At 35.1% G+C, this 15715-nt stretch overlaps 1 protein-coding gene and 1 non-coding gene across 2 annotated transcripts in view; both read right to left on the bottom strand.

Annotated features, from left to right (window-relative positions):
• LOC116844070 (alanine--glyoxylate aminotransferase 2-like) overlaps nucleotides 1-737 on the bottom strand; it is a 14712-nt gene extending 13975 nt beyond the window's left edge. Inside the window, exon 1 of the mRNA XM_032815181.1 lies at nucleotides 619-737. The gene's annotated coding sequence lies outside the window, so the exon portion shown is untranslated. The remainder of the gene's footprint in view (nucleotides 1-618) is intronic.
• A 12510-nt stretch (nucleotides 738-13247) lies between these two features.
• Nucleotides 13248-13329, bottom strand: Trnas-aga. The gene has a single exon. It is a non-coding gene; the product is annotated as a tRNA-Ser (tRNA).
• Between the last annotated feature and the right edge of the window lie 2386 nt (nucleotides 13330-15715).

Genomic DNA, 15715 nt, shown 5'->3' with positions numbered 1-15715 from the left:
TATATATATATATATATATATATATATATATATATATATATATATATATATATATATATATGCATGTAACTGTCTACCACTTTTGTTTCTTGCTGAGTTTATTTTATGCCAACAAATTTTCTGAGCAATTTAGGATTAATTCTTCCACGAGACATAATATAATATATATATTTAACATAACATATATTCCTAAGGCCAAAAAAATTTAAGTTGACTTGAAACAGAGGAAAATTTTGTTGTCTCTATTTGGTCGTTTAAAGTTTAATGTTTTTGCGAGAAGATCCACTTTTTTGATTACTTGTATCTCAGAAACTATTGATGCCTCAGTATTTTCACTGAGGAAAAATTAAATTGCTCGGAGAAACTATCAATGTAAATTAAAGATACGAGAACTGAGATATCCTATGTGTGTGCGTCTATATATATGTATATATATATATACACTGTCTGTATATATGACAAATCTGTACAAATATCATACGGATTGATTAGCTTCTCCATCGATGTGAATGCCGTTTTGCCGTGGAATCGAGGCAATAATGAAAAAAAAAAAGAAAAAGCAGCAAGAGAAAAAAAGGAAAACTTTGTACGATAATCGCGTCTCTCTCTCGATCGTACCTGAATTCCTAGACGACGTCACGATTCCTCGATCACTGCGAGTGTAACTGAAAGCAGAGTGTCGCGACCTATACTAGTGACGTCATATATACAGCAGAATAAGTCGGCGGGGATAAAAGGTAGGAAAATGCGCACGCGTGCCTGACCAATGGTATCTCCCTCCCCGTTCGACACCCCACTTCTCACGCGCTTTGCGTGCGTCATCTCGTTATTTATCTATACTTCAACGAAGTTAGATGTAATGCTTACATAATACGAAAACGAGCTTCACATTCTGCACATCCCACACATACTCCGAAGCTCCAGTCGATCCGACATTGTGATTCCCTCCGGTCAGAATGGAAAAAGGAGCAAAAGAAAAGAGAGAAGAACAAATTCGCCGCGCACCCCGGACACCCTAATCAGCGCGTCGATCACGCTGAAATCTATATTTTTCCAATTTGTAAGTTGCACAGCGTAAGACTCGCGTCTCAATAAAGCATAAATGGAGTACAAGCATTGCGCGCTCGACAGCTGTCGGAAGACTATGCAAAGAAAAGAATATTTTTGTTTGGAAAATCTCTTTATTTTTGACAAATCTTAAAATAAGATTCTATAGCGTTAAACGAAAATAAGTTACTCTTGTTGTATCAATACATCTTATATACCGAGAAAAAATGTTTGTCTGGCATTTGTAACAATAACCATACAGAAAAATAATTACTATAAATTATGGTCACCAAAACTATTGTTTTATTAAATTCTACTGCAATGTTAGCGATAATAACCTCATATGCATGTTATTATCTAGCATTTTCATGTTAGAACAACTAAAAATTATGGTTGGGGCCAAAAATAACTATAATCTTAATTGGATCATCCATTTATTTTCTCTATGATTCAACAAAGGAAAATATATTTCTATTCAAAAAGAATTTTTATGAATGAAAAGCACAAAATATTAGATTAAGAGTATGATATTTTCAAACCTTCTATCGAAAGAAGAATATTATTATCATAAAAATAATCATATCGTACTTCTTATAGGACTATTATAACATCTAAATTATAACATCTAAAATTATAACATCGTTGAAATTCAAAATTTAAAAATTCTTCTAACAAAATAATCGTTGATTATATGCAAAATAATGATTGTTAATGATTAGCTGTAAGTGAATACTAATTTTCTTTTGTGTAGAACATTTTCTACGACTAGGCCAACGTGAACGAGAACTGTTCATAGTGCTATTAGAGTCACTATTTTTAGTGTCGCGCGAAGGAAAGCGACCTTGAGCGTACAAACGAGTGATACTGGCGGGTCGGGAACAAGGTTTGGCAACGGAGACCGTCGATACATCTCTGTGCGCAATCGCTCGCTTGCGATTGGGAGGAGAATGATCTAATTCGATCAAATGGTCGGATAAATCTCGCGTCGATTAGCGCATTCGGTGCCACGTGGGTCGTCGTGATGAGAGAGTTGTCGAGAATATTATTTAAGAAATTTAAATATCAAGTGAATTTTGATTCTATCTTTATGAATATGTTTTGTTCATAACTTCATATGACTTTCAACGTTCAAGATCGCCGATGACAGGCGTGGCATTTTTTATTTGAGTCGTTCAATATTTTACTTAGGCATTCAATAGGTGTTTAATATTCAATGCACGGGGAAATGCTATAATAAAAATTACAACAAAATTTTGTAATATTGAGTTATATAGAAAAATGTGACATTAATATTATATTATTTGTTTTAAAATTTTTGACTTTTTACTACAAAATTGCTGTGATTACGTTTTATTTTTTATACCAGAATTTTTTTATACCAGAAGAATACATGCGTGCGCTATGTGCGCGCCATATAGCTAATAAAAAACAATAAAAAATGTAAAATAAAAATAAAATAAAAATTAAATTAAATTAAAATAACTTTAATTAATTAATAATTATAGGGAGAGACAGGGAGAGACGGGGAGAGACAGGAAGAGACAGGGAGAGACGGGGGAAGATAGGGAGAGACAGGGAGAGACAGGGAGAGACGGGGAGAAACGAGAAGAGACAGGAAAAGACAGGGAGAGACAGGGAGAGACGGGGAGAGACAGGGAGAGATAGGGAGAGATAGGGAGAGTTAGGGAGAGACACAGAGGAACAAGGAGAGACAGAAAGAGACTGGAGAGGCAAAAGAAGCAGGGAGAGACAGGAAGAGTCAGGAAGAGACATATCTCTTCTGTATTTTTTTTTCGTGACCTAATTAACGCGATGACAGCTATTTGTCTGGTAATTTGAAAGGCGCAAACGATACGAAACAAGCCGCAGCCCATATGAAGTGAGCTAGGCGAGAGAATCAATCAGCATTACAGAAAAACGGCAATAATTAAATCTCTTACATGTCTTTTTTTATAGAGATCGTATGTTCGGTAAATCGTCAAATTTTTTCTTTTCTTTTCTGTAGTAATTTATATGATGTCAGTATGTCTATGTGTGTGTATATATATATATATATATATATATATATATATAGTTAGTATATTGTTATATAGCGTCTCTTTCGGTATAGTCTAGTTTTCTATAAAAAATATTGTAAAATGAGACATAAGAGAGCTTAATTTTTATAAAATTTTTTTATTAAAATATTTTTGGTTTTCCTCCTTTCGATCATACAGTGAAATTTTGTACTGCATTTTTATATTTTCCCAGGAAAATGTGATTTGAGAGATTATACGCATTCCTTTTGGTTCTCTTCAAAATCTTTATAATATCTTAAGAACCTTTTTCTGTTAACTATTATTAAATCTCAATATTCCACAGAATTGGAATAAGAGATATTAAAAGGTTTGAGAAATTATAAAAATACAACTAAAAAAGAAAAAAAATCCTGTAGATCCAATCTTTCTACACAATAACGAGTTAATACTTTAAAAAATGTGAAGAAGAAAATTCCATTCTGTAAAAATTGTCTATCTGTTACCTCCTTTTAACGCGAGCATTCAATGTGTCGTCGATGACGCACGTGAAACGCATGGAACTTCACGAGACATAATACTAGATAAAATTATTCCAAAAAGTGACCGAAGTTTCCTTTACCCGTGATAACAGTCTACAAATAATCAACTTTGAGACCCTATTTTCTGTGAAAGAACGATAGAAAAGAAAAAGAAACTTTGAACTTCATTATCTTCAACGCGATAATCTCACGATAGTGACGTTACGAATCGCGCCAGACAGAATTTGGATGGATCTTCCTCGAGATATTCCCATCAAGGGGAATCGATTCTCTCGCGGAATTCCAAAAAAAAGAGAAAGAAACACTTACTCGCACGGCGAGCGTATTTCGGGATGATTTATAAACGAAATTTGGTTAACACTCGACGAAGCCGACTGGTAAATATCGGAGCAGCGGAAAAGACGTCTCCGAAACGTGCGCGCAGTACGTGGAAGGTGGCGGTACGCAACACGTGATACGTACTATTGAACAGATCGGGTGACAACGTCAATCTCGTGATACTCGCGTGCTAATAGTCGCCGCGATATCACCGTTAGTAAATACAATCACATGTAAGTCACGCTCGTCCGATTACAAATCTTCCACTGCGAACGCAAAGTCAACAAGTGTCACTACTGATTTTCAGACGAACGCGCCGTTATCGCGCTAATAATAGGCGGGCTAATTATTTCGAAGTCACAATCACAGTGACGCGCTTTCGGCGCGTGACCGGGTCGCTCGTGCGAGATAGCGACAATCACGTTTGTTTGGGATAATTTATTTCACCGCTTAGGATCCAATATAGGGGAAAGTGGTGTTAATCAACCTTTCAGTTGTATCTTCTTCATTATTAATCGGAGAAGAACCAAGTTTACACACAGCTTCAATTTTATAATAACCGATTAACTAATGAAATTCAACGTTTCAAAAGTTACCTGAGCGAAAAGACCATGAGAAATTGTGTTACAACTGATACCAACGTGGTGCCAATGATAACAGTATCAGATGTTAATCGTAAACATCATTTTTAACTCTTGTCAATCATTCAAAAAGCAATTATTAAAAAAACTAAAATTATTCAAAAATATCACTCAAAAAGCATTGAAAAAGCAAAATCTTTCAAAAAGCAATACTTATTCAACGTAAAGTTATACGACAGTAAAAACTTTAAATAACAAGATTAAGATAATAAAAGTATATATTATATTAAATATTATGAAAAAGAAAACATTGAGTTAAAAGTTTAATCAGACAAACTATGAAGAATATAAAATGGGTTATCATCTGCATAGTTGGAACGAGTTTTTTACATTCAATACGTTGTCAACAGTCTTCTTGACTTTGTTCATATCTTTCACACAGTATACCAAACATATATCTTTATTTTCGTCAGTTTTTTTCAACTGTATTAAACGTTTTTGCAGAATTTGTTTTTGCAGATTTTCTTTTCTTGTTTTCTGGATCTTGGTCTTCTTAACTTCCAATTGTAGTACTTTTTCCTCTTTTTATGCTACGAATACGTTGTCTTTCTTCTATAGCCTATTTTTTCGGAGCAATCTGTCAATATTGTTATCTTACATTTCTGTTTAGTAGATATTTTTTTGTTTTTTTTGTTAATAGATATTTCTTTGTTAGATATGTTTTGCTGCTTTTGGTAGTAGTATGTACTAGTTTTGATTTGATTTCTTTTAATGCCTTGCTGGCTTTTGAGTTTCTTATTTATAAATTTACAAACACTGTCTTCTGTATCGATATTACGATCGACATCACTTTCATTGTTACAATTGCGACTACTAATTGTTTTCAATACATGTCCCTCACCATACTTACTTATAAATATTATTTCATGTCAACACTTACCTCATTCAGAAATTTAATAAACTTTTTGGATGAGAGTCGAGTCATGAGTTGAAAGAATTTTTCGAGGAAGGTTGAAGATTACTAACAAACACCTCTTCCATAATTAAATTCACACTGGCACATATGTAAGGGAATAATAATAATAATTTATTTATTTCACAGATTTTGCCTAAGCTGTAGGTTTCAACTGACATCCTATTACAATTGATATTATTTCTTCTACTTAATTATGTGCATTTACTTTGGATCCTCCCAGAATGTTTTATATTGGCAAAGCAATGAGTTTCCAAGCCCACACGTCTTGAACATGACATCCATTAAATATCCATATAATCGCCCTTACTCCATGCGATATATACCCCCATAATGGATATTAAATAGACTTCTAATGGAGAACCATATTACCAAGGTAGATATACTCTACAAATCCATCATAGACACCTATTAGACTTCTACTATAAATGAATGATAAACTTTCATTTAATTTGCATTGCTAACACACACACACATACACACAAATTAAAATCTTTAATAATTATTAAAAATTTGCAACGAATTTTATTATCTAGAGGAAAGCTAAAATCGCTTATACTGCCTATATATGTTTTTTTTGTGCGAGCTTCTAATAATTAAAATATACATACATACAAAAAAGAGCGTTTTTGTCACTTAGACAATAAAAATATATTTTTAAAATCGGGTTTAAGGAATATGCAAATTTTGACATTATTCGGTTCCTTCGTTTCCCTACAAAAAATTTTGAAAAAGTACTTTTTCTTGCGATTTTCTAAGCTAGATTAAGGTACTCCCTTAAAATACTAGGTTGGCTTTTATGGATTCACTATTTATAATTATAAGATTTATTAAATGCTGCAGCTGTGACCCACGCATGAAAACATAAATATGCGCGCGAAAATATCAATTTAATTGTGTACATCTGGAAAATTGGACTCCTCAACATTCAATTTTATTCGAATCATAAAATTCTCTATTAGAAGCATTTTTTTAATTTTCTGAGCACATCATTTTTTTCGAGCGAAATGATTTGAAACACGTAATAGTTTTTGAGCGTAATACATTGTAGTTTAAAGATAGCCTATCCCCACTCTTCAAGTATCATGCTCGAAGTATCTGCTCCAATCCAAGCTTACTTCAATGTACATGTGGCAACCATGACAATCAGGCATCAGGCAAAACATATATCCCAACTTTATATCCCAGAATATAGTTTTTGGAAAAAACAAAAAAATAACAATTTTGAACCTTATGATTTTGACACTATAAAGTTCTGAAGTCCATTTCCGTAAGCTTGTTATTGTGTGAACCACTATAATGGAATTGAATAAAAGTTAACAAAATTGCAAATAACTTAATGAAATATTCCGAAATAATAGAAAGCTCCTGAATAGATTTAACTAATAGTGAGAAATTAACGGCACATAAGGAGCAAGCACGGATGTCTTAGTGCTATTAAATACTAATATTACTTTTTAATAATATTATTGTGGGAGGATAAAAATGTCCAGTATGTCAAACGCACGTATCGAAATTTTCTCTTCGACTAACGTACGCGGAGAATCAACCTTCCATACTTAGACCGATCCTTGAGTCCCAAATTTAAATATATATTTTAATTAATAGCACTAAGACATCCGTGCTTGCTCCTTATGTGCCGTTAATTTCTCACTATTAGTTAATGAAATATTATTAATTTTTCAGTTCTTTTATAGTAAAAAAATTAATATTTCAAAATTAAATATTTTCATGAGTTTGTCAGTAGTTTGTCAATGAAGTTTGTCGTTTTCACCCGATAACGACAAGCTTACAGAAGATTTCGACCTAAAATTTAGCTTAATTGAACCACCGAGAGTCAAGATATTACTGCAAATTGAAAAGAAAAACGAAATATATTTTAACTGCATGTACCATATACTTATATTAAGTATCTGATCATCAAAATTATATTTTTCTTCTCTTTATATGTTGTATAAATATACGTCAAAATAAGACTTTCGCATATTCATTCAGTTTGTCATAAAAAATTGTAAAAGAACAAGCACGATTTTCAGGCAATCTGACCCTCCAGTTCCCTTAAATCGATTTAATGCGGTGTATACTTATAAAAGTTTATAAAGGTGTACACTCGAAGGGTTAAGACTTATTTTACTAAAAAGACATCTTTTACTTGAACTAAACTGGACCTTGAAAGATTAATTTGTACAATATTCGAATAATTGTACGATAATATTAACGTGATTCGTTGATCACCGTATTGTTTCGGTCGTTTTCGTGTAGAAATTTTATATTCAACTGATTTATTCTTTATAACTGAACTGGCTACAATAGCTTGCATTCTTTTCTAGTTCTCCCTCTTTCTTTCTTTACACCAAGTCACAGCTTCATATCTATTTCTTTGGAAGTTTCGAAAGTGTGTCAACTAGTTCAATTACAAAGACCTATTATTGCGCTCGCATCTTATCCCTCGCGATGAACAACGAATTATCGCGTTGTTATCCGCCGCGGATATTTATTGTGCAATCTACCATCGTTCCATCGATAATTTTTGTTTCTGCATGCAACATCACAGGGTCATCTATCCGTCGCTGATTGTGTCGATGAAAACACATTTAACAACATTTAATCGCGCCGCAGCAATACTGGAGTTTTGTGCGAGAAAGGAGAAGAAAAATGCGAACGTTTATCGAGCGCGATATCGCAGGTTGCTGGCGAGTCATGCCAACGAGTGGTCGGATATATTTTTATGGCCTGATTGATGTGAGGTCTTAAGCGGAGTGCAAAGTGCAATATTATTCAATTGCGATAACGCCCCGGGAGACAGAGAGCGATCGGTGAGAGCGCGCGCCGCACATCGATCGTATCGCTTACAGTCCCGACCAGTAAGACCATGCGGAACGATCTGCAAGTTGCGAATTTGCAAATTGCAGATTGCACATTGTCCCGGGCGGAGATTGTTATTAGCCGCACGAGGCTGCTTGCAACGTGACGTCGCTCCCGTTTGACACATACTTGCGTCACACATACAGGTCGCACGTGTGGCCTCTCATATCGTCAGATAATATTCCGCGAGCGATGCGCGAACGAATATCGCCTCTCGAATCATTTTTCGGTCGTTATTTCTCTTTCCTCGTTCTTCTCACTTGTTAGAGTAAACTGAGCCAACCGGCGGGGCTGCGAGACGATTTATGTACAGCAGAGAGGAAGAGAGAGTGGGACATTATTGAATTATTACATTTTTAATCAATACTCAGATAGACTTTCTATCGATGACAGAAACTCGACAATTTTTTTAATTACATTTATGAGGCGAATATGCTGTATATTGAATTAAATATTAAATTCATGCAATAATGTAAATTCTTTTGTTATATTGATGCAGCTACAAATGACTGACACTCAGATTTTCATATTACTAGAACAACACAGACGCGTGCAATTTAGTTAGCAATCCTATGTGTATGAAATATTTTCTAAAAAAGTTCCAATTTGTAAAAGACATTTTTAAAAGAAGTAATGTTTGAAATATTTTCTAATATATATATAAGGATTGTAAAAGACATTTTTAAAAGAAGTAATGTTTGAAATATTTTCTAATATATATATAAGGATTGTTTAAAGAAAAATATAATTTTGTGCGTAAAAATTACTCGATATTTTAGTTTTGCTATATCATCTATAAATATATTCTTATATATTTTATTTTATATCTTGAAAGAGTATAACATTTTATCAGTTTTATTGTATGATGTGCATTTTCTAATTTTATAAACTTGCATTTCTTTTCATACATAACATACTTGATAATGTTTTAAGCTGCAAGATGTTCAGTTTTGAGACCACTAATTTTCATTGTGTACTTGCATAAATAGTTTCTTAAAAGTGGACTCCTACTCTATATAGAAACGGTAAAAATATATTATGCCAGATCTTTCTCCTGTAAAAAAATTTACATTTACATATTGTTATATTGTTATATTACTTAAATAGATATATTAGAGTAGAGAAGAGTAAACGTTACGCGTAATTCTATTAAGATCATGAGTTACTATTATTATTATACGTAATGACGAAATAAAAATACGAAAACAATAATTAAAATTGGCTCAAAACAATATATCATGTAAAGTCCCTTCTTAAAAAAGACGTAGGGCCTCGTACTTGGATATATACAAATATTGAGACCTTTTTTCAGATGTTGATTGATTATTTGTTACTTTAGAAAAGTGATAGCAAATAATAATAAATCTATTAAACTTTTTATGATAGCGATTAAAAATAACATGTTTAAAAAATGTTTTTCAAACATCTCTAAGAAGTTTTTGCTAAACAGGAATTTATTGTAATCGAAACATTCACTTGCGTGAAGAATCCACTTTAAGTGTGAATTAAATTTCACTTGACAAGCAGAGTGACATTCGAATTCTGATCAATTTTTATTCATTTCGAGTGAGATTTTATATACTTCAACAAAAATATAGAATTTAGTACAAAAAATCTCTCTCTCTCTCTCTCTCTCTCTTTCGTATTTGGCGTATCGCGAATTAATCAGATTAGCTTCAGAGATATATCTGCTTCGTGAAGAATCCATTTTAAGTGTGAATTAAATTTCATTTGACAAGCAGAGAGTGACATTCGAATTCTGATAAATTTTCATTTATTTCAAGTGAGATTTTATATATTCCAAGAAAAATATAGAATTTGGTACAGAAAATCTCTCTTTCGTATCTGGCGTGTCGCGAATTAATCAGATTAGCTTCAGAGATATATCTGCTTCGTGAAGAATCACTTTAAGTGTGAATTAAATTTCACTTGACAAGCAGAGAGTGACATTCGAATTCTGATAAATTTTCATTCATTTCAAGTGAGATTTTATATACTCCAAGAAAAATATAGAATTTAGTACAAGAAATCTCTCTCTCTTTCTTTCTCTCTTATCTGGCATGTCGCGAATTGGTCAGATTAGCTTTAGAGACATATCTGCTTCGTGCCAAAATCGAAGCAAACTTTCTACTACTACTTTCTTGTACTAAATTCTATATTTTTCTTGGAGTATATAAAATCTCACTTGAAATGAATGAAAATTTATCAGAATTCGAATGTCACTCTCTGCTTGTCAAGTGAAATTTAATTCACACTTAAAGTGATTCTTCACGAAGCAGATATATCTCTGAAGCTAATCTGATTAATTCGCGACACGCCAGATACGAAAGAGAGATTTTCTGTACCAAATTCTATATTTTTCTTGGAATATATAAAATCTCACTTGAAATAAAGCAAACTTTCGCGCTCAGAACACGCGCGGACTGCATTTCTTGAACATTATTCCGCGAGATTCTCTAATGTCGCTGTTTTCTATCGTTTTAATGCCTTTATCGACCTCAGGATAATGCGTAAGCGCGATACTAGCACGAGGCGAGTGTATGCGCGCCAAAAGTAGGCCGACTATCAATTCCCCGACGAACACAACCAGCGACAATAGGCAGCCCATAAAAACAGCGGCAATGCCAATGAATTTCGAGTAATCCCTGATGACGATTTTGCGCCTGTCCCTTCCTCTCCGCTCTCCCAGCCGCTCCCAGAACTCGTCGAGGTGTTTCTTCGTGAGACCGTGTTCGCTCATCATGAGCAGCACCTTGTCGATCTCTTCCCTATAGGGTGACCTCACGGGCAACGTGTGCACGCGATAACGATACATCACGCATAGATCGTAGAGCTTGAACAGCTGCCTACCCTTGCCGTCCACTCTCGTCAACTCCGCCAATTTGCCGTTCATTTCCGACATGAAGTAGGCCTTTGTGGTGTCCAACGTCCTCCTGTCTTCCTCGAGCCCCACCGCCGGCTGGAACCTCTTGAAAAACGCGGGCGGCAGTCTCTCCTCCGTCCCAATGGTCCGAATCGTCTCATACACTATCGGCGGGACCAGTATCTCCAGGCCGGTCTCGTAGAGATCCTTGAAATTCGACACGTTCATATAATTCGTGTACCTCACGGTGAAGCGAAACAGCTCCGCGTGGAACACATTCGCGTACTCCGCCGTCGACAGCATGATCGTCACGTACATGATCTTCTCCAGAGTGGTGCGAGCCCCGTTCGCCGGCGGGATGCAGAGGATCTGGCTGATGATGATCATAGGTTGGCTCATATGATTACTCACTGTCAGGCTCAACAAGGCGCTCCACACGATCGTCGTAATTATCACACCGATCACGGCCGCGAAGATGACTTCCGTGAAGTTCATAGAAATCCTTTCCCGTTGCAACAGCGGCAGCAACAGGCACACCCTATCGTGGTCGATGCTGACGGTGTGCTCATAGCTCGTACTGTACCTGTCGGTGTACATCAACACCAGAGCGTCGTACACCAGGTCGCTCTCGCTCAAGGAGCGCGCCTGCACCACCGTGGCGTTCACGACGACCGACAACGCGTCGACGAACGCCCCGGCCAGGCCACCGAGTCTGCCACTCTCCGGATCCAAGGTACCGTACGGAGCAGGAGCCTTGAACATCACCCGCAGACTGGCCCCGTACATGTTCAGCGGCTTGTCGGGGTACCAGTCGACACCCTCCTCGTAGGAGGTCAGCTTCACGTAGCGCTTGGCGAAGCCGTTGTAAAAATGCGCCGCCATAAACACCGGCTGCGATTGCTTCGGTGGGAAGTTCACTTCCAGGACGACCACGTTGAAGAACTGCAGGTGCCACAGATACCTGAGCTGTTGCAGCGGGCTCAATGTACGCACGTCCAAATTGGCAGCGCATATCAGCAGGAGCCTCGGCAAATGTTTCGGCTGGGACATCAGCCTGATTTCCTGCACCACAGCGTCCAGCTGCTCGTAGTCGAGGACCTTGACCGACGAGTACAGGTAAATCAACAAGGTGCGGCTGGAGGCTGTGTTTGGCGGCCGCAAAGCGGCTTGAAGTTTCGCAGAGGCCAAGATTTGCGTCGGCCATGTGCCGACCACGACCTGGCTGACGACCTCCAGCAGATTTTTCATTCTGTCGTCCATGTCGCGTTCCTGGAGCCTGATAATCACGTCTTCACGTGCGACCGACCGTAAGACCTCTCGGATCGATTGATCGTCGTGGGCTTTCCAGTGAAAGTTCGACCGGACAATATCGATCACGGAAATGAAATACACGATTCGCCTTGCAATCTTCATCTTTTGCGATCGGGATTGCTTTCGTCGCGCGTGTGCTTAGATACGTCGCCTGTCGGGACGGAGTGAACGAGCGCACTCCGTTTTTCGAAGGTACAAACGTAGTTTAGCGGCATGTTTGAACAGCGAGAAGTAACGACCCATTATCAATGATAACAATTGGTTTTCCTGTGTACGTTGACTTTATCTACGATCACGAATCGCTCTGTTACCCGAGTCTGACGCCTAAATCACCCGAGGAATCGTTTGTGTTTTGCGTTTCTACATGCGCGCGCGTGTCATTTCTTCATAATTTATCAACATTTCCTGCTCGCTCGTGACTTATCAGTCGTTCTCCGCGTATCGCCGTAATTTTCTGTATCTATTATTCTATCGGCCGATTTGAATTATCTGAATCTGAAGTAGAGATAATGTATAGCGATATAGTGGTAAGGACAGCACGCGCAATGACGTAACACAGCTAATCGTGCACCCATGATAAATATCGAGATTACGGAATACGATGTTATCGTAAATAATTTTGAAACGAGTGCTCGCATTTTTTATGGTTGTTTGCGTGTACATACAAGCAGAAAACGAAGAAACGGATTCACCTCTAGTGTGAAAAAAAAAAAAATAAACTCGCCACTTTTCCGCAGTCGGTAGGACTCGAACCTACGCTCCCAGAGGGAATCTGATTTCTAGTCAGACGCCTTAACCACTCGGCCACGACTGCTACAGCGATACACCTTCACTTGCTACGACTTCAACACAATCCACACACATTTCTCAGATATTAACTTAAACAGTATCTCATTCGATATTTCGCATTTGTCAATTTAAATTTAAATTCAAATCATTCTCTTTCATCTAAAACGTATTTCCCACTTACAAAACTGATTTATTATATATTTAAATATCATAAAATATAAAAGTTGTAAGACTCTTTCATTTGATGTCAATATCAATTGTAGGTAAAGAAATATAAAGATAAAATGTAAAAATGTAATGCTATTGTATTTGATACATGATTAATTTCATTTAATTTGATTTAAGAATGCATAAACGTTAATAATAAATATATAGAAATAAATATAGATTTGAGATTAAGAGGTAATTTTAGGTCAGATACTAACTTATGTATGTAATTATTATGTATCCTCTCATATATTGATTTCACGAATGTTCTCATCAAAAAATGTAAATTTCTCTTTAATGTAACTGTGTAAATTCATACGATGCTACACTAAAATATATTTTGTTTGTTAATCTTCTGTTTTATATATAGATATGTGAAATCCCAGGTAGCAAAGTGATGTCTAAAGGCGTCATTAAGACGTCATTAGATATCATTAGATGTCATTAAGATGTCATTAAGACGTCACCTTGCTATCTGGAATTAGATGAAATTTGTTATATTAAAGAAGTTCTACACACACACGATTGCATACAAATTTATAATTAAATATAAACTATATGGTAAAAATTATTGAGACTTCTATTATACATAAAGAAAAATAGTATGGTTGACTCATACATAAATCTGATTGTGCCAACTAGATTTAATAGTAAAATATGGAACAACTAATTATATAATTGTTAGAATCACGGAGCAATTGTTGAATTGACAATATCTAGTTATTCTAACCAAAGTGTATACAGTCACCACAAGCGATTTCTGGTTGCCAGTTAGTATGTTTTTTACAAGCAATAAAGTAATTTTTCGTGAGAAATAATGAAAAATAAAGTTAGATTAAAAAGAAAACAGAAAAATTTTTCTTGTAAATATATGATAAGGATATTATCATATCTTCTTTTGAAGATACGATAATTCTATCATATATTTGTGATAAGTATATTTAAATACTTTATCAAGAAAAAATTTTTTATTAAAGATAAAGAATTACTTAAAAGAAGAAAAGTGAACTGAGTAATAGTAAAATGATATTTTTCTTAGCAGTAGAATGATATTTTTTTGTATGTAGACTTATCTTTTATTTGATAAACGTTAAAATTTCCTTAAAGTAAATTCCATACAAAGGAATGTTTTAATCGATTAGAGTGTATTTGTTCCTCTGATAATGGAATGCTCTTCAATTTAAATAAAAATATTCACTCGTCAATTCAGAGTGGAGAAATATGAATAGAAAATAACTTGGTTTCGAATGACTCCAAGTAAATTTTACTCCTGAAAATTTACAAAATAATAAGACAATAAAACAAAATTCAGTAGAAATTGCGAAAAATAATCGTGTAAAGTAGAGAAACGCGTCGCATCGAGACAGGAAGCGGAAGCAGTGTCGGGTGTTAATTGATGAAAATTTTCTTTGACAAAAATAATCGGCAAATTAATAATACAAATTAATCAATCGTTATATATGTAATCACGAATAATTTAACCAATTGATAAAATCCGTTATTAATCAATATATAAGCAATTACACCAGTTTGATTAACAATTAATTTTATTAATCGGTGAAATAATTTGTGATTTCATATATGATGATTTATTAATTTTGATTATTATTAATTTTTTCATTATTAAGATTTGCCGATTGTTGTAGTCAATAAAAACTTTAGTCGATTACCCAACACTGAGCCGAGATGATAAGAAGGTAATAAAGAAAAGGCGAGAAGACTCAATTTAAAGTGTTCTATTAAAAGTCACGCAGAACACGTTTGATTACATTAACGATCGACGGATTCATAAATAGATCCACTCCACAACATTCACGATTACCATGCTGTAATAGCCGATAATAAATGTCTTAGCGGGAATAATGACAATTTTTTTTTATGTATACTCTCACGCGATTCCGTAGAAGAGTAAGCGAGAATGGCCCCCCTTTTCTTCCAATTAGAGCACGACGGGGGGGAGGCCACCTCTTTACGCAATAATCTATAACAATACATCAATGACGATGTGAAATTGTACATTTTGATATATAATATTTATATATATATATATATATATATATTTATATTTTTATATTTATAGTATATATTACACACACACGCGCGAGAGCACGTAACGCTCCGTTGTGAGATAATATATACGTGTCTATATATATAGATATATAGATATATATATATATATATATATATATATATATATATATATA

Source organism: Odontomachus brunneus, unplaced genomic scaffold (assembly GCF_010583005.1).
Source record: "Odontomachus brunneus isolate Ranch 3 - 2012 unplaced genomic scaffold, Obru_v1 Obru_scaffold_039, whole genome shotgun sequence".
In the NCBI taxonomy this organism is placed as follows: Eukaryota; Metazoa; Arthropoda; class Insecta; order Hymenoptera; family Formicidae; genus Odontomachus; species Odontomachus brunneus.
The sequence above is the reverse complement of the archived record's forward strand: the minus strand, read 5'-3'. Positions and strand labels throughout refer to the sequence as shown.